This window comes from Haemaphysalis longicornis, unplaced genomic scaffold, assembly GCF_048455015.1.
Source record: "Haemaphysalis longicornis isolate Haplotype H1 unplaced genomic scaffold, Haemaphysalis longicornis Haplotype H1 scaffold_10, whole genome shotgun sequence".
Lineage (NCBI taxonomy): Eukaryota > Metazoa > Arthropoda > Arachnida > Ixodida > Ixodidae > Haemaphysalis > Haemaphysalis longicornis.
The window spans coordinates 73,812,130-73,831,285 of record NW_027526204.1 but is presented as its reverse complement, the minus strand read 5'-3'; the positions used below and the strand labels follow the sequence as shown (position 1 = coordinate 73,831,285).

The following is a 19,156-nucleotide window of genomic DNA, read 5'->3' as shown; positions in this document are numbered from 1 at the left end:
AGCGACAATTACACATTGCTGAAAAAAGTAACCCGATTAGTACGAAAAAACACTTCATAGACAAATTAGTTTGGACATTGTACAAGAATAATATGTCATGAAGTTTTGAACAATACAGTCATCAGCATACCGAGAGCATAATTGAAAAGTTAACTGTCAACTCAAAGCTGAGGCAAAAAAACTGCGTACAAACAAGCATAAGGAAGCAATGACGAATAACTCAGAAACTTAGAAAACTTTTATAACTAAATGACGACTTGGCATGCCTTTTAATTTTATATGCTTGAGTAATTCTATGTGGACTCAAAGAGTAAATCTGCAAAACCTGCCTCCCCGTACGTAACGCTTCGTGTGTCACGCTTTTGCAGCAGAAAATGCTGCTAATAGAGTTTTAGCACTCCGTATGCTGCGTGTTGTACGTGGTTACCGTGTTGACCGGGAACCGTCTGGGCACTTGCGCATTCGTTTCGGTATGGCGATTAGATCCCCGACCTGCTCTCGCCGTGCTCACGTATTAATTACGGTGGGGTGCACCCTCCTCGCCGTGACATGTGCGCGCAGGCGCAGTCGGGTCCCGGTCAACACGGTAACCAACGTAACCAAGGAACAGACTGAGTGCTAAAACTCTCTACGCTGCGGCTTCGTACATTGGTATCAAGCTCATTATATTGTTCCTGAAGTTCGAGCAACACCCTTGTGTTCAGCGGCAAAGCCGTCTTCGGGGGGCTTCCTGTATAGCGATTCGTAGAGTAGGCATAGGGTTTAATAGGGAATGTAGTGCGAGGCCTTAAGACGATAGTCCTTCTTGTGCTACTTAAACTCAGAAATGTTGGTTTGTCTGTATGTCTGTCTGTCTGTCTGCCTGTCTGTGACAGGATTCAGCCACCCGGCCAAAGTGAAACAAAATCTGCGCAATAGTCTTATGTACCCACAGCCAAATATAAACGTCTAACTCCGGTTGATATGTTCATACTTGTCAACATTGTTGTACAAGAACAAGACATTATGCAAATATAAAGCAAAAAATCAATGCATAAGTAATATTTACAGTGTTTCTTTAGAAAAAAATTCATAGATGCTTGATTTTTGCGAAATGAAATACTACATCCACTGCAGAAAAAAAATCATGCCGTCCCTGCTGTCGCCCGCGCCACTATAGCTTCTCGCGGCATTTTAAGAAATCAAGCGGCAACAGTTACGAAAGGTTCCAATAGATGGGTTCCATGGTCTGCTTGGAACGCACGTGGAGTGGGGCAAGGTGGTTCTATAAACGATTCAGTAGGGCGCCTCGATTCAGGCGCGTCTCCGTCGTATGGCAGCGCTGGCATCGAGGCACCCGGCCTGGAGCAGGGGAATGCGGTAAATTTAAACTGGCTTGAGCAAACGTTTAGCGTGCACATGTTTACCATAGGAGGAGCGCGACAGAAGAGTGGGAAAGCGAAGGGAGGCATTTACTTGGCAAATGTCGACACAGACTTTTGTCGACATTTGCAACGAAAGGAGCAGATACGCGCCCAATTTTTTTTTTATACAGGACTCTTAAATTGCAGCTGGAGAATCGCGTTGTCATCAAAACATTATTACGGTGGTGAAACAATTATAAACGGTTGCATTCATGGGTTCTAGTGTACCGACTACCAGTAATGCGAAGACCACGGGGACCGCAAAAAAAAGACTTCAAATTAACCTAACTTAAAAGTAAATAATAAGCACAAGAACAGCATTGTTACATTGTTATTGTACGCATGCGTCTCCCTTGTTGATTTCGTTCAGAATCTCCACTTTCGTCACACGTCGAGTGGATGGCACGAATTGCCATGATAGCCAAGACTTCGCTGAAGTGTATAGACTGAAACGTGCACCACGCAAATCGCTCACACGGCGCTTTTCAGTCGCGAGTGCGTTGACATCAGCGCATAACACGGCACCAATTTTGACGGTCATGACGGTCACCTCGATTACTTTTATTCGAAATAACTTCCAATTACCCATATAATGGGTTTTAGCTTCGAATGATCTAGCGATGTCTTACATTGAATGGTGTGTAAATTTTCCGGGAGCTTACGGGTAAATTCCAGTTCAGCGATTTCAATTTATTGAGAGTCGCCTGTATCTGATAAAAGGCCCTGTGGCCTTCATACAAAGCTTATGGGTGGTATTTGTTGAAAAGTTTAGCTGTCAATTTCTTCTCTTGGCAACACTGGAAACGGCCACAGACATGGCCGATGCACAACGGACAAGGCGCCGCTTGGGCCACTGAGCCCGCACGCCCAAGAAAAAGCAACACCGGCGTGCGTTGTCTGCTCCGTTTCAACCCGATTCTTAACGGTGGTGTCTACATATATATTATTAATCGCACTCACATGGGACTCGAGGCAATACTTTCTGTTTAGGGACCTTACTTGGCACGAACAAGTACCGCCATCCCGCGGAACCCGACGTAACGAGTGACGGCGCACCGTGGCCTCCGCGATTTGCTGCCGGAACGGCGCGCCGCCGGTAGCCGATCGCGGAGGCCACGGGCGCACTCCCACGGTCGCCTGCATGCGCGACTCGCCAGTGAATACAAACAATACAGCACCTGAAAAAAATTTCTTCGCAGAAACGCAATCTCTATAGTAGCAAAGCCGACTTTGAAGGGGCTCAGCGCGTTGGAGGGAGGCCTCAGCATTTATTTGGCACTTTGCAATTGGAAGTTTCAGCCATGTTTTGTTCTCTTCGACAGGTGGTGTCTCGTCTGGCCGAAGCGAGTCGGACGGCCGTTCCGCAGAAGACACTTCCCAAAAGAGCAAAAGAGGGGCCAGCGGCTTCGTCGGCGCTTCCGAGTGCCAGCTGATCAGGAACTGAAAAAAAAAAAAAGGTTTAAATTATAACCAATTCCAACTCATTCACGGCGCGTCATTTTTTGCCTCACTCAATGCTCAGTCGCGCTTGTAGACAACCGCAGCATAGGGAGCCCTGGGGAATACACCGGGCCTTCAATAGTCGCCAAAGCCAATGGTATGTTTTTATTGGGACTTGCGTGATTTCAACATGATTACATACATGCTTCGTAACACATGGCAACTACATTGGAGTCAACAAACAGACAACAAACTACACGTAATAAAACCACAACTGGGACGCTACATAACTGACTCACACAACAGATACACTGAAGTCGCCCTGGATAGCCTGCGGATAGGCCACACACATGCGACGCACTCCCACCTGCTCACTGGAACTTCGGGACCCACGTGTAGCAGGTGTGGAAAGGGCCTATCCGTAGTCCACGTACTAATCACATGCAGAGCACTTGACACAACACGACACAAACATTTCCCTGAATTATACAGACGACACATTCCTTTGCACCCATCACATTTTTTAGCCGACGAACCAATGTTTTCTAGTCAGCGTGTTTTTAAGTTTTTAGCTGAGGTGAACTTTCTGCAGCTCTTGTCATATCACGTGTAATTATCCTGGCCCTATATACCAGCCATCTCCATTGTCTTTTGTTTTGCGTCACTTTTACTTTTAGTCACATGTTTTAGTATTTACGGTCTCATCACAATTCAGTTAACTTCTTCTTTGGCGCTCTGTGCCCATAGTCGGCCTTGCGCCAATAAAACTCAACTATCATCAAGAAAGTGGTTATCGCTGACCAAAGACTTAGTTAAAAAGGCTAAAAAGACGTTTCGGCTTCCATACGGAAGGAACAAGCGAACAAGGCTTCCGTATGGAAGCCGAATGTCTTTTTAGCCTTTTTAACTAAGCCTTTGGTCAGCGATAACCACTTTCTTCAACTATGTATCTTTCACCCGACCAGACGAGTTTTCGTCAAACCTTAAATTTCAACATGATAACATGTTCGTTTATTTACAATTTGTCAGTCTACGGCTGCGACGATGGCTCCGGTAACGACCGCAAAGCCTTCGCCAAGCCGTCGACCCCAGATCAATAATCAGCCGACAAATTTCTTTTAATAACGTAAGAACGGAAAAGTAGGCGCAGCGGGATAACTCTATACGCTGCGTCATTCCTGTCCTTTCAATCCACCGGTATCACCCGATGAATCCAACATTACCACCCAATGAACCATGCTTCCACGATAGGACGTAAATCGTGCAATAAAGTTGTCTCTCTCTCTCTCTCTCTCTCTCTCTCTCTCTCTCTCTCTCTCTCTCTCTCTCTCTCTCTCTCTCTCTCTCTCTCTCTCTCTCTCTCTCGTACAGTGAGCTTCATGCAAATGTTACCTGTACCTAACGTTAAGCCAACAGATTTACGAAGGGCGATTGGACAAGGGTCCCGACCCGCCGCCATGGCTCAGTGGCTAAGGCATTGCGCTGCTGAGCACGAGGCCGCTTTCTGATGGAGGTGAAAAGCAAAAACGCCCGTGAGTACGAGATTTCGGCGCACGTTAAAGATCCCCAGGTGGTCAAAATTAATCCGGAACAGCCCTCCACTACGGCGCGCCTCACCGCCTGCGTTGCGTCGGCGCGTTAAACCATACAATCAATGGACAAGAGTCCCAGTCAGAGTAACGGAGAAAATAAATTCAAACGAAAACTAATGCTGATAATTACAGGGAACGTGATATCGGCACGCGCAGTACCCGCCGCGGTGGCTCAGTGGCTAAGGCGTTGTGCTGCTGAGCCCGAGGATGCGGATTCAATTCCCGTCCGCGGCGGCCGCTTTTCTGATGGGGGCGAAAGGCGAAAAAGCTCGTGAGTTTGAGATTTCGGTGCCGTTAAAGATCTCCGGGTGGTCTAAATTAATGCGGAACCCACAACTACGGCGCGCCTCATCGCCCATGTGTAGCTTCTGGGCATTAGATCTCCCATAATCTGAAAATGCTGTTCTGGCTTAGAATCCACTCCTGAAGCACTGGTATGGTTGCCACCTGACCGGTTTTGGACCGGCCCGACCGGTTTTAAATGCAGAGCATTTCTTTAACTCACGATGTCACCCGTTTTTGGCGTCCGTAGTTGTCCGCATCGCTCGCCTCGACATGCCCGGCTCAGACGTTTCGCTATCGGCGCGATCAACATTCGATAGCGCGCCCAGGAACGTTTCAAGGACACTCTCTCCCCTCTCTCGGACTCAACGTGCGCCGAGGCTGCCAATTTTACTGCTGACGAGCGCTCTCTCGTCAGCAGTTGCCACAAGTGCAACAACATTAACGTAACGCAAACTACTTAACGTCGTGCGCCCCCGGAAATGCTCTGCATTTGATCGTGCCCCTCGCGATGGGGATGTTTCACTGCGTCGCCATGCGAACAGTTTGCCACGCTTTAGTTTCAGTTTTTTTTTTTTTTTACAGCGGGCCGGTTGCCGGTCTGTATCTAAAACCGGCCGACATTGGCCGGTTTTTTGCCGATCGTGTTGCGGTTATTCTTTTTGGTCTTTTGTAAGCGTAAATAGAGCAACTACGACAACAAATATGTGTCGACAAGCTGTGCAAAGACGCGAGCAGAGAAAATACGCGGCCGGGCGCGATTCCTGCGACGGAAGAGGACCAAAGGGAGGAACAACACCACAGAATTCCGTCGCTCGATCAGCAAGTGCGGTCACTTTTAAGTGCAGCACATTCTGAGCAATAACTAAAATCTCAATCACCTTCAGTGCAAACGTTATGTTGATTTCTCTGTAGGAAAATGCTCCAATAAATGGCATTACATCTCAATTATAAAAAAAAACGTGGCCTCTTTTTTTCAACACCCATTCAATCTTCTACATACCACGCCCCCCCTCCCCCGAAGGTCCGGTTTTTTCTTCGGGGAAAGGTGGCAACCCTAAGCACTGGAGCATCTAACGTACGCGTAATTAGTTAGTCAGATTTAAGGGAAAGAAAGAAGACAAAAGTAGTTCAATGAAGAGCTGCACTAATTGCACAGCATTCAGAAGAAAGAAAAAGAACGCTGAAAACAATCTATTCATCGATCGTAGATTTGGGTCAGCCAGCCCAGAGTCAACGATGCTCCCTCAATTGCTTACTCGGTTGTAACTGCACCAAGCTGTACTAGCATATAAAGATGACAAAGACCGATCATCTTCCGCCAAAATGTGCACACGACCATTCAATAAACAAAAGAAGTGAATTCGATGTCTGGAGAAGCAGTGCGAAAAAAAAACTTATATTCCGAGTCCAGATAGCGGTCGCCACGCATTACGGGCTGAATACTAAAAAAAATTATACCGGAAACAATTTTCACGCATCAAAATTGAAACGGTGGTTCTAAGCGACAGCATGCGAGCCTGGGTTGAGCTACGGCCCCAGGGTTACTTCTGGCCACCTGGGTACGGGTGTAGGACAAAATGGCCCCGGACAATACGGTCCCAAGTGGAAACCCGGACAAAATGGTCCCAAGTCAATCTTTCGACCACTTAAAAAGTCGTCGATATTTGTAACGATTTCTCTTTTTGGTGAGTGATGGATACAGAGGATTCTTGCGAATTTTTTAGCCTTATTTTTTGAAGTTTCAAGGTGTTAAATGAAGAAGCAGCAAGATGGCAACGCATTCATCATGCACATACTGCATGCTTTCATGCGGCTGTGGGCCCGTTCGTCACGTGGCGTTTTGGCATTCGCGGATTTCTAATAGGCCATTTGGTCACATAAGATCATTCGTCATATGAAGTTCGTCACACCGGAAACTTCGTCATAGGAGCGCAAAAACAAATCTCGTTTCAAATTCCCTGTTTACTTTTATTTATTTTATTTTTTTCAAGAGACAGAATATAGTCTTGTGTGAGATACGATGAGCCGCGATCCGAAAGCGCTCATATTCGGTTACAGTGTGCCGGCATGTACTCAAGAAAATATTTTGTAGTAGTCGTAAATGCTACCGCATTCTTAGACATTAATATTAACACCTCTTATAAATGAACGCGGAATGGGTTATGATTGCGCTTCAAGAAAAACGTCTTCTAGGGGCGAAGTCCCTTAGGGCTCGGGCTGTCGGCGTCTCATGTCGTCGTCATCGTAACCATCGTCTCATTCAGTCACGGTACTGAAACATCGGGACACTCGTTTACGCCTGGCGCTGGAACGCTTGTGGGACCAGAGCATCGACCATCTGCTCCGGGGGAGTGAGTAGGCGTTGGCGTACTCTCCCCCCTGTCCGCACCCGCCTCCGTGTGGTGTCCCACGGGCAACGTTGGGCTTACGAGCCCGGCGGCTAAAGGGGTGCGGACCGTGTGGTGGGAAAAAGAGTTTCCAAATGTTAGGCGCGCCGGGCCAACCCAGCCCGGCGTCCAACCACCACACTCGGGGTGCGGGGATTACCGGACTTGACCACGGACTTGGCTACCCACCTAGCGGCTCATGCACAAAGTGCGTCGGGCTGGACCTCTACCCCATCCGGGACCCCGGTGAGCAACCGGCCGGAGGTCTCCGTTCGGCGGTATATCCCCCTGGACCAGCTGCTCGTCTGATATGACCGAGTTCGCGAGTAGTTACCTGGCGCTGAACACTACGGCTTGGGTGGTTATCTGTATCGCACACTACACCCCCGTGGACGAGTCAGCAAGTCCAGGTGCTGCGTGCGCACTGGGAACTCCGTTGGAGGCTAGTCCTCATCTGCAGGTCGCCCTTTGCGTAGCCGTACATCTTGCGTTACATCTTGCGTGTCCCGAGTAGGTGACGATGGGCTTGCCCTGTCCCTGCGATTCAGCAGGTGGGACTCCGTTGGGCAGTGCTGGCGCTACGGGCAGCCGCCACCTCCACGACTTTGACAACCGCACCCCGACTCCTGGTGGACTCATTCCGGGTCCAGCCAGCGAGAAATTGATGATGGCTTGATGATGCCTTGTCGTCACTGGACTCCAGTGACGACAAACAAACTGCGCGAGACAAGGCAGACGATATCACGCATTCATAGCACACCCCTTTCAAAACGCGCGCGCACTGACGTCACGGGTCCGGCGCTTTGGCGGAGTGATACACTACATGAGGTGGTGCCGTTCTTGAGTTGTAACCGAGTATAGGGGTGCCTGTCGTCGTGTAGTCGCGCTTCTCCACTGCCATCTGTGGTGTCGGTTCATCGGTGAAGAGTTCTGATGCCAGAAAACGAAACCTTTTGTCTTTTCAAAACAAGCTCGCAATTTTAAATTCTGCCTCAGCCGGCGAGAAAGAATAACGTCGCCGCCCGGTACAGTATACCAGTTAGTAACCTCTCAATTTTTAGCCCGGCAAAGAGGATCAAGATCGCGAAAAGGTTCCCTTTTAGCACAAGTTTCGTCCTTGAAACGGGTTAAGGCACCGAAAGTGTCAAAGGGCAAAAGTGCTACTTAAATTACGTTTGTGAATACAGGGGTAAGTTATCCTGCTTCTTTGTAGTGTTGTGTAGTGGCTAAGTTCTTGGGAAAGCAACAGGCGTAAATCGCGCAGTTTTTCCCTGTGGAATAAATCCTTGAAAGTTGAGTTCTACATCACTGATGTTAGCGTTTTGGTATCGTTTATGCTTCATTCACGCGAGACTTTAGTCCAAACCTGCTTGTAACGAAAACCTGCTTGCAACTAAAAATTGCGAATTTCTGCCAACTTCGTTATGCAGTAAATCCCGCTTATATCGAACACGGATATATCGAATTATTGCCTATATCGAACCCTCGTAAAGTTCTGGTGAAAATTACATGCATTTAAAACTTTTTACATCTAACGCGATTTTGCCCACAATGGATATATCGAACTGTCCCGCGCGGGATTTTTCGCTCTCCTTAGGCAGGGCGGTAAAGCGAGCTCCGAGACCGTACGAATCGTTAACGCTGACATGATACAATTCCCATGGTTGCTAGATCAATTGTATTCAGTTTTGTAAAAAGTTGTTCGTTAATAATTTAACTAAAACAAAGAACTGAAGCAAAATACTTACAAATATTTGCTTCAGTAATTAAAACTAACTCTACAAAAAAATTTTAGTGTAATTAAGCTGTAATTAGCGAACAAAAAGTAAGTGCGTAGCTCAGTTTTGGTTTTGATTTTCTTTAAGTGTGCTAGGAAGTGGCGAGGCCCTTGCGCCTGACTTGCGCAGTGTGTGTGTGTGTGTGTGTGTGTGCGCAGTGTGTGCGTGTGTGTGTGTGTGTGTGTGCGTGTGTGTGCGCGCGCGCGCGTGCGTGCAGTATCCAGCTCAGATCTGCGTGCGTGCAAAACGCGTACAACTGGTACAACTCGGATGCACGCGCTGAGCGAGGGCCTCCCCAGGCGCTTGCGAGGCCGTCATTCGTTTCTTCACGTTAAGCACCCTCCTATTGCGCCTGAACTGACGCCGGAACAGCGATTCCGATCTGACCTTGACTACCGCAAGTTCACTACAGGCTACAGAGTGGCAGCCAGCGATCGTTCCCGTTGGAAGAGAAATAAAAGGAACTTTTATAATCGTTCGGTTACAATTGTTTTATTCGTGGAACTTCTTGCACCTCTCCGTGCTTCGAACTTCCGCGCAAACGTTCGTGAAGGTAGAACGGAAAAATAGGTAACGAAATGCGGTTTCTTTTTTAATCAATCACAATAAGTCAACAAGTCAATGTTCTCTCCTCGCGCGCTCTGTGCGGCAAATTACTGCCCATTCAATACTGCCCATTCAGTCCCGCAAGCTTTCCCTATGAAGTGGTGGAAAGCAGCTAGAACTTGACGAATACAGACGGAAAGGAAAACGGGACACGCCGCTGACTATTTCGCATACTCCCTTGGCATGCATTCTGCCACTCCGTTGGCCTGCGATCGACCGCGCTCTTTCGTTCCTGTGCTTCAAAGGGCCTCAACTCACCGGCAATATCAGCGTTGGCCCATGCGATAACGTTTTTCTTTTTTTGTGTGTCAATAAAGGTTTTACATTCAGCTACAAAGCCACAGTTCTTCACTTCACTTCGTTTGAAAAGCATTGAGCGACTCGCAAAATGTCACAGAATGGCAAACAAAGGAGCACAGCGCGAAAATGCACGGAGATCATGACGGAGATTCATTTTTTCTGTGCGCCCCAGTACGTATCAGCTGATTCCTTGACGTCCTCGCGCATGTGATGCTTGCGCGCAAGTGTTGTATGAGCGTTGCCACATCTTGCTCAAATAGTCTCAGTACATATAAGTCACACGCTAAACCGAGAACACGTCGGTTACCTACCCACAGGAGATAAACTACGCAATGCTGTCGACGCCGCCTACACAAACTCCGCCTGGCCAGCGTTCCGCCATGTTACAATTATTCCCGACATGCTTCGCTAGCCGGACGCGGAAACGCCACAGTAGCACGTTGCCAGATTACAACCCATCGCTTTCGCCGTTTTTAGTAAGCAAAAGCTCAGCTGGCAACCTTCAAATCGTTGTATCATGTCTGCCGCTATGTGTCGTACGGTTCCAATGCATTGGCTCAGCGGCGCGCTTTCCCTCTAGAGTATATTATCTCTATGTCCTTAGGCATGCGGCAGGCTTTCCCGGAATACATCGGCGCGCAGCGGTGGCGCGGGTGTCGCTTGCGACTCCCGCGCGTGCTCGGGCGCGTTTGGGTCCAAACCGGCCGTGGCAGAGTGGACCAGCTCCACGCATGTATAGTGCCTAGAATATGCTATATTCTAGGCACTATAACGCATGCATGCTGGAGCCGAAAGCGCCATATTAGGCGCTGCGGGCTACGGTGTCACCGAACTTCAAGTCCGCGCCACTCTCTGCGCGCACTTGCTCGGTTCCCTGGGTCCGCCATTATTCGCTTGTATCCATGCTTGTCTCCGCTCTGTCGAAGAGGCCGAGGACTCCGTACCGCTTCCGAGCACGAGCGAAGCCGTCGCTGCCGTGGCCCTGCTGCGGCGATACTGCAGTGCCATTAAGGGCAGCGGTCTTGTGCTTGTCGACTGTTTAGATACCGTGGAGCAAGCAGTCACCAGCAACGTGTTGCGCTCCAAGAAGCCGGCTACACTCACGCAGTTCTTCCGCCACAATAAATTATTTTCCGAGAAAGTGTCGTATCAATAGTGAACTGCAGGGTGGTAAGAGCTCGGCGTTAGCTCATGACTCCGTCGGCAAGATTGCTCTCATATAAGTTTTTCTTGCTTCCCTTTCTATATAGAATTTTTGCGATATCGAACTATTTTACAATCCTCGCGCTGTTCGGTATAAGCGGGCTTTACTGTATCCATGTTTAACACTATTAGTTTTTTTTTTTGTGAGATGACACGTCATCAACCCCGCCACAAGGGGGATACCACTAGCAATCATCATCATCCTCATCATCATCCCTCTTGTTTCTTCTATATCACCACCTTCTTCCGCAATCTCACCTGCCTCTCTTCCCGCGCCCCTCTTTGGTTGGACCTTTTCCGCTTTCCCTTTACTGGCGTCAATACAAAATAACGAACGATCAGATTACTTTGCAACGAAAGGTCCACGTGACGAATCATCCTGTCAATATTATTCCCCTATTTCTGGCCTATTACCGGCCGACCTATCCCGAAACGCCACGTGACGAACGGGCCGCATTCCTTTTCATGTAGCGTTACGAGCAAGACCGCGGAAATAAACTTACCGGTTAGGCATAGCCAGTCTTATAGTGCACAGAAATAAAGTCAGAATTTTCTAACGGGAAAGCAATTTTTAATGTGGGAACGTGTTCGTGTGGGCCACTTTTTCAGAAGGTCATTCATGGTGTCGCTATCTTGTGCGAAGAGTTAAAAGGCGCTGTTACACATCCTGCCGAAACGCCATTCCAAAATGCGATGTGACGAACAGGACTTATTCCGGCTAGTGCGGAATGAAAATAATAATAATAAACGATAAATACAATGAAACATGCCATCAATCACCTACTAATGCCGGTGAAATGATTAACCGTGATAATTTGCAGCGCAATTCAAGCTGACACATGCTTCAAGCTCACTTAGGGCCATTTTGTCCGGGTTTCCACTAGGGACAATACTGTGCGGGACCATTTTAACGGGACAGCAACACGTTGGTGTTGTTGCTGTTGTTGCTGCTGCTGCTGTCGCTGTTGTTGTTGCATACCCAATCAGGGGATCGGCCGAACATCAGTCGTTATAGAAGAGAAAAAAGGACTCAAATTAGCTTTTTTCTTCCTTTTCTGTTTTTTTTTTTTTTTTGCTTGCCTCAGTAACAATACCGTAACAAAACCAATCAGTAATAAAACCAATACTGTGACACCTAACATTTCAACACCGAAAGATTTCAACGCCGAATATAACAGAAGAGACACAGCAGAAGTGCTAAAAGTTAGAAACTAGGACGCAAGTTTACACCAAGCACAAAAGTGGACCGTAAGCACAAAAGTGGAAAACTCGGAGGTTGGCCAATATACCTCTCCGGCTATGTTCCTTTTGATGTTGATCACTTATTGGTCTCGCTTGGACGAAGCGAAAAACCCCGAAGCGCAAGATGTGGGAGTATTGCTTCAAGCAACGGTACAATGAAAAAAAAAAAATGTCACGCAGCCGACAGGATTCGAACCTGTGCGGGGAGACCCCAATGGATTTCGAGTCCATCGCCTTAACCACTCGGCCACGACTGCGGGCCGGCGGCTGCAGAACTCGGAGAGCTAGGAATGGCGTAAGATTAGCCAACGAGAAGTGCCGCCAAGTTTCCTCCGTATAAAAGATAACCCGGCCGGCTCGGCGAGCGAGCGAGCACTTTTATTTACTTGCTTTATTTGTAGCCACATACATAACCTTTGCATTTATGGTACCTGAAATGACACAGAAAAGTACAAAAAACATACTCCGGGGCAATTAAACAATAATAATCAAAGCAAGCGCGACTCCAATAAGAACAACGAATTTTGTGAGACATCATTCTCAGGTTTACTCGAGAAGATCACTAATGGAAGGGCGGCGGTATGAGTTATGTATAAATCGAGCTGTTTTCTTTTGTACAAGCTTCCTGATTTTGTAAATCATTTTTAGTGAAAGGGTCACGAGCAACTACTGCGTACTCCATTATTGGACGAATAATTAAACTGCAGGCAAAAAAACAAACATCGGTTGTTGCGGAGTAAAATGAACGCCTGAACCAGAAGTTTTCGGAGAGGTTTGGTGGTTACAGCATCGATGTGCTTCGTTCAACAGACAGTATTTCGAACCCAAAGACGGGAGAATTTGTACCCTCGCCCTTTTGAAAGCAAAACGTTGTTTGCCGTGTAAATGTACAACAGCAGGCCTTTTTTTTTTTGCGTTATTTTGATGTATACTGTTTTTTTCTTGTCAAGGTTTATTGACATTTACCGCTTACGGCACCAAGAAATTACTAATGCAAAGTTTTCGTTTTGCCCAGTTTCATCTTTAACTGAACTAATTTTGTCATCTTGTACAGTCAGCGTATAGATTCACTGGAACGGACAGATCTGCAACAACATAAAAGCGGACCAACAACAGACCGCTGATGAACGCCAGAATCAACTGTGACTTAATTTACCTGAAAAGCACCATTTAAAACAATAAATTGGCTGCGATTTGGAAGGTAAGCTTTAATCCATGTTAAATATATATTTTTTTTTAATTTCTGGTTATATAGCATAATTTTTGCAGCAATTTAGTAGTGAGACGTCAAATGCTTAACGGAAATCTATAAATATAACACTTACATATTTGCCTTCATTAACTGCTTGAGTAAATGGGCTTCCTATCGAAAAGTTGAAAAGTTACGTCAGAAAAATGTGTTCACCGAGAACTAAATATCGGAGGAATATCTCACATTAAAATCATGGTAGGATTATTGAAGCAGAGCTTAAACCACGGCTAGTCGATCCATTGGCTGCAAATCTAGGATACCGCAGACTCCCCACTGATATGTATAGTATAAACATGCATGCAAAAGCATTTGATTTTGACTGTGAGCTGATATCAAACGGTGAACTCATAGCTATTCGCTTCCCAACCTCTCAGGCAAGCGCTGACGAACTTTGGCGACATGACAGAAGCTCCTTTCACAATTGCCAAAGCGGCGGAATGTTTGGAGTGCTCGCAGCCATCGGCAGCATTCGTGCAGTTGTTATTAACGTTGAGTAATACTAGTAAGAACCCTTCTACTCGTGGCTCTTTGAAACGTCGTTGTGTGTCGTTTTTTACTAGCTTGAGCGACGCGCTAAATTCTGGAGCTTCACCAGCGCCGCTCGTGGCGCAACACCAAATGAGTTGACAGAAACAACACCAGATGCCGCCACGTTTCCATTACTGAGCTAAAAATTGCAGCAGTGTTTAGTCCGGAACAAACTATTGCCAAGGCAAACCTCTAATTTTTTTAAACTGCTAGTTACACGTGAAGTTAATTTTCATAAGTCACTACAGTTTTAAGTAAACTTGAGAAATCGCATTTTTTAAAGATTTTAGCAACGATTCAACGCACGGTATGGCGCTGTATGTGGGCGAGGATATGAGAAAGAGTAAGCTCCGCGGAGGGTGACGTCACCCTTTAGCGTCTGCGGTGCTGTACGCGAGTGGAGCTGCTTCACGCGAATATGAGCCGGCTACGCCTACAACGCGGACAACAGCCGTATTGCCCGTCTTGTTACGTGCATGTATTCTGTCTTTTATGAATTACCTCTCAACCAATGCATACTACGTGTGATTAATTCGTTGTCTCCGCAGATGTTTACGTTTTATTCGGAGCATTACACCAACAGCCACGCCCTTGCGAACGACCACACCTGTCAAAGTGGCCCTTTGTGTTTGTAAACAAGCGGCAGAACCTACAAAATTCCTGTTCCCTCAAAACTGTTACACGTTCAGAAGTTCTTCTGTTTCTTTCTACTAGGTGGAACTCAAATCTGGCCTCTACCTGAATGAAAATAACGTCCTAAAGCGATTCCGTAGGCACGTGTTTGTGTTGCGGTTGTATGTTCGATTCGGTGTACGTCTCCTCCCTCTCTGGCACAGTACCTCTGCGACAATCTCCGGGCAGCCCGTTTCCTCCTTACCCCTCCGGAAATAGGCGGGGCCCCGCCCGTGCTCTCTCCACGCGACAGGCAACAGAGCTGGAGAAAGGCCGAGTGAAAGGGGCCTTTAACAATAAACAAACAGAATCGAGTGGTGGTGCGATGGAGAGGAGGAGAGGCAGATGGTCGATGAGCCGGCTGGCGTTTGTCGGGGACGGAATCGCTGAATCAAGGGAGACGACGGCGGCCCAAGGGTCTCTTCCTGCGAGCTTGGTTTTCGGCGCGCGTTGCGCTTGGAGCACCCCTGCTTATGGGAGAGATCGGCAATGGCCAGGACCCGACGTCGCCACCAAAATGGCCGAAATAACGCTAGCGCAGAATTGTTGCTCATTGGAACATTTCGTATAATTACGCGAAAGGGGCAGATGTATCATGGCATATTTATTTAGCAGTGCGGTGATTGACACTCCTCATTACGTAATTTGATATTTTCTCTAGAAAATGTGAACCAACAAAATGGCCCCCAGGTTGTGGGTATATTCCCCAGCTTGCTTTATATTCGAAGAACAAAAATATTAAAACCAGGCGAAGAGACGCGAGCGGGGACTCGTTTTTACCTTTTTACTATGCTACTCGTGTTTCAGAGAGGAGTGGAGGGAGTTGAGGCAAACCCCCTGGTGAAAATTACCGACACGAGAGAGAAGGAAGAACGGGGAAGCAGAAAGCACCACCACTACAAAGAGCCAAAAGCTGGTCTACCAGCTGTCTGTCTGCGTGGAGGAAAAGTTGGCAGTGCATTTCAAAGAGCGTGCGACCTTCCCGCGGCTTATCGCTAGCACCTGCTGCGCTTTCTCTTTTTCTTTTTCTGCAAGTTTCCCTCAGCTCTTTAGTGTAGGGAAAACGCCGCCCAGATAAGACAGCCGTACACTTTTATCATCCCCGCCTTACGGCCGCCGTTACATCGCAAATTTCAAACCCCTGTCAAGGCGCATTGTGGCGTTCTGTGTAATCTTTCTTTTTTTAAATTTCCCGCTCAAAAAAACAAGCGTATATGACTTGTGATGACTATTCCAAAGCTTCCTTGGCATACAGTAGGTGTTGGTAGAGTGAAGCAAGGACGCGCGTACAGCCACCCGGTCGTACAAGGCGCCAGGTGTGTTTGCAAGTGGAGGACTCCTCTGACCACTGATTCCTCCGATATCAAGCGTGTGCAGCTTTGATAAAGTTGTTTGCGTTCTTGGTGACCACTAAAAATGAGTAATAGAAAAAAAATATTGCACAGCGGAATCTGTCATGTGTGTGGACATAAAACCTCTTGTGCGTATAGAAGGGGCTGCGTACGAGTCTCAACAACTGCTACCAGAGGTCGGGCCACTGGTTTGCAACGTCACAAAAGTACGGAGGCGCGCCAGCATTTCTTATCTACTTTATTTTCAATACCTAAAGTTAGACAATAATAATCGTTCTTGAAATCGGTAATTTTCGCACGCTGCGTGTATACATTCATCTGCGTTCTTGATTCCTGCTGTCGTTTTTTTGTTTTGCCAACGAAAACGAGACCGAGAAAATTAATCTGGCTTTTGTGATGAACGTTGCTTTAAAAGAAAATGCGGAAAATGCCTGCCAAGTCCAGCCGAAAATGGATCTATTTATATGAGTAACAAAAAAAGAATTAACATTGCGAATGCTACGCAGAGCTGGCAGTTCACATAACACAACGGGAAGCTATTGTACTCCTACACCCGTCTTAATTAAGAAGCATTATCTCTCCGTTGAACGCTTATGACAAAAATAAAACAAGTCCACAAGGCGACAATGTCGCACCCGCGAATGCATGCGGTGGGACGATCTATAGCGTCACTAAATAAGTTACGCTTAAGAGTACCGCCACTTCGTGCACCCAGAAGTGTCCGGGGGCCATTTTGTTTCTGTCGTACAGTGTTGCCATCAATCCCAACGAAACCGCTGCCGGTTGTGACGGGCAGACTGTGGCTGGCCGCTTCAGCGTCCGCGCAGCAGAGAGACAGAAAGAGAGGAGAGGCGCCCAGAAACAAAATGGCTGCGCCCACATGCAAACAAATATCACGTGGTGCGGACCGACCAATGAAAATCCCGGCGGCACATAACAATGACAGAAAAGAGTGCCGATACGCTAAAAGCCTTTATTAGTGACGCTAGGACGATCCAGCAGCATACATCGCGCCCTTTTGTATTGCTGTTCCCATTGTTTGTTTGTTTTTCTTTATTATGATCCCATTGTTTGTCTACTGTCCATTTCGCATAAATAAAGGATTAGAGGTTCCGCTGCCTTTGTGTTGTCTGAGCGAACGTCTGACGCCTTCTGACCTAGATAAACACCGGCAGTCGTGGCCGAGCGGTTAAGGCGATGGACTAGAAATCCATTGGGGTCTCCCCGCACAGGTTCGAATCCTGTCGACTGCGCAGCTTATTTTTTAGGCCATCGCTCGCTAGTCACGTCGATCATAATGACTGCAAGCTTTTCGCTTTCGTCGAGTGACGGTTTCAACTAACCGGATAGTTTTAAATGGAGGCTGGGTATGTCCAACCCTAGACAATTAAATACTGACTCCGACAATGAAGGTTAATAAAACCGAAGACGTTTCGGCTTTCGTCATCGTTTTAAGAAACTTTTACGGTCCGAGTCAGTTTTCAGTTGTTGTCATGTGTTTTCCTGATCAGACGGGCTCTTGATTTCATGTCCAATCCTTAATTGTGGCCGCGTTGTGCAGCTTAACTAATGCGATTCATTATTTGACTATAGTTGGCGGAAGCGCAATGAGGGGCAGATGAGGGGTCTATTCGTTTCCCCATCACCACGTGAACCAGTTCAGGCGGTGCGGCACTTCGCCGTTCGTTTCAGTGGTGCGCGCGCTCGCGGCAGCTGAACCGCGCCGTTCGATTCACCGTTGGTGCCGACGGGTGCAGGACGAGTTCACGGCTTTGCCTGCACTCCCTGCCGAGGAGGTGCGGAAGCAGACGGAAAAAGTGCGGCGGAACCCACTTTGCACCGCTGTGAACTGGTTCAAGAGGTGCAGGTTGAATCGAATGGACCCGAGAAAACAACTTTCGTTATGACGTCATACTTGTGACGTCACGCTGACTTTGCAGTGTTTGCACGCTATCGCATCTTCCCAGGTTTCGATTTTCGCCCATTTTACGGTTACTACCGACTATTTCGTCACACGCAGGCTGTTCAGAATAAGCCCCCCAGACATCTGCTAAACTAAGCCCTGCGGTCTTGCCAGTGTGGGCTCATCACTGACGTCAGCAAATCGGCGAAGATGATGGTGCGGGGGAGGCGGAACCTTCGGACGCCGTTTTCTCGTTAAAAATATGCGCTCACATCGGCCGAAAAAAGAAAGCTCGCCACATGGCGTGCGCTTTCGGGACTTCGACTGTAACCTTCTAAGCATTCTACACACCAGGCTCCAAACACCACGTTCTAAACACCTGGTTCCGAGACGGCCACAGCCTACGAAAACGTCAAAACATTCTACCAAGCCATCAAGCAAGGCATCCGGAACTTAATGTTTTTAAACTGCGCGCCTGCGAGCATTACAGCTAAGAATACGGCGCCGGAGAACTGGCCGGCTTTATGTGGAGGCCACTGGTGCAGGGATTTTAACACACCCTCCTAACACCCTCCAACACCCCCCAGAAGGAATTCAACACCCCCCCCCCCCCCAAAAAAAAAAAAAAAAAAACGAGTACCAAACGAGTACCAGGCCCAGGGATTTATACACACGCCCCCAGCAGTCCCCCAAAACCCCCCTGGAGGATTTCGGCACCCCCACCTCCTGGAAATTCGAAATTCTGGATATACCCCTGCACTGGTGGAGGCCCATATCGCAAACTGGAATTTGCAATGCCGTGTTCGAGAGCTCTACCTCGATCACTGCCCCCTTTTCGGACAAAGTGTCTGCCTTCATCCCCCCAAAAAACAGCACCCGGCAAAATATTTGCGAAAGCTTTGGCTATAAGGGCAGAAGTCTCAGTGTTGTCCGTTCCATGTCCGCATCAAGGTGTCCATTTCGAGCGAGCCCTGATTGGCTAAAAGCAGACGACTCGGATGTGACGCAGCAAAAGCGAGGAGGGGTGTCGGTTTCCGGGCATGTGAGTGGTGAGAGGCCTGGAAAGTGCAACTACGTCACGATTGAAACGGACGCGAAACGCACGCAACTCAAAATTCCGCCTTAGGTTATATCCAAAAGCCACTGTTTTCATACGCGTGGCCGAGATACGAAGCGCCACCATGAGGCCGCAAGAGCACGGTCAGTGGCTGAA

General features: G+C 47.7%; 2 non-coding genes across 2 annotated transcripts; one reads left to right on the top strand and one right to left on the bottom strand.

Moving 5' to 3' along the window:
* Positions 1-12,411: 12,411 nt before the first annotated feature.
* Positions 12,412-12,493, bottom strand: Trnas-cga (transfer RNA serine (anticodon CGA)). Its single transcript has one exon. It is a non-coding gene; the product is annotated as a tRNA-Ser (tRNA).
* A 4,718-nt stretch (positions 12,494-17,211) lies between these two features.
* On the top strand, positions 17,212-17,293 carry Trnas-aga (transfer RNA serine (anticodon AGA)). The gene has a single exon. It is a non-coding gene; the product is annotated as a tRNA-Ser (tRNA).
* Positions 17,294-19,156: the final 1,863 nt, after the last annotated feature.